Raw genomic sequence first — 1,230 nt, forward strand, 5'->3', positions numbered from 1 at the left:
AAAAAAATGTTCGCTCTTTAAAACATTGTTCACAAATTCCAAAACCTTCTTATCAAAAAATGCTTGGGAAATTTAAAAATTGTTCGCGTGTAAAAGTTGTTCGTGTTTATAAATTTTGTTTTGGAATTTGAAAAATGTTCCTGCTTTTGTAAAATTGTTCCTGTTCAGTTTTTTGAGTAGCTTAGAAAATGTCCCTTTTAAAAAAATGTTTGCTTCTCAAAAATTCATTTGCGTGTTTAAATATGTTTGAGTTTTCTCAAAATTCTTAACAATTTTTAAAAATGTCCCCGATTTGTAAAAGATTCACGTTTTGCTTTTGAAAAAAAAATTGCGTTCGAATTTTTAAAATATTCGGATCGGCGTGTGAGTTGCTTAAAGTGTTGCGCTGTACTGTTATCATTAAATCTCACTAGCACCACTGGTTAGAGTCTTGTGCTCTCGAGCAACCGGTCCTGGGTTCGAATTGTGAATGTGCAATCTTTTTTTATTCCAGTGTTTTTTTAGAACTTTTATTCCAGTGTTATGTACTTGTCGCTAGCGAGATAGGCCCACTAAGCCCGCGAACGAGTAGCCCTATGCGAACGCCCAGCAATTTGACGCAAAATGCGGCTTATAGGACCTCTCCTAGGGCATGGCATCTGATTTTTTTTTAGAACAATAGGCATGGCATCTGATAATTTACCGAACACAGTATGTGGACCTTCAGGCATTGGGCCTTTATCAAATAAATGGGCCTTACCATTATGGTCGTGATAGTACTTTGGTTTTCCTGTTAACCGGGTAAATGGGGCTTAGAACTGAATTACCAAATTCGGTTAGCTAATACTAGAAACCGGATTTTGTGCTACCCAAGGAAAAACAGAGAATTTAGTTGATTTCATTTTCGGTTCTCTTCAGTGTTCGGAGATAAGATAACAACACATTTAACATTAATATATCCTTGGTATACGCACATAAGATAACAACATGGAAACTACAGAGTGTATTATGTTTTTCCTTGGTATACGCACCCTCTTCGGTTCTCTTCCAAATTATGTTTAAAATTAATATATCCTTGGTATACGCACCCTCTTAGGTGATATATCCTTCTCTCCTTACCTTCAGTTACATCTGAAAACAGGGACGTGGAGGAGGAGAAAGGGTGAAAGGTGAACTATTTCTAATTCTTCCTCTCTATGCGCATGGAAAACCATAGCGACAACAACATTCTGTGGCCCACATCTCTTGTTA

This window comes from Triticum dicoccoides, unplaced genomic scaffold, assembly GCF_002162155.2.
Source record: "Triticum dicoccoides isolate Atlit2015 ecotype Zavitan unplaced genomic scaffold, WEW_v2.0 scaffold128377, whole genome shotgun sequence".
Lineage (NCBI taxonomy): Eukaryota > Viridiplantae > Streptophyta > Magnoliopsida > Poales > Poaceae > Triticum > Triticum dicoccoides.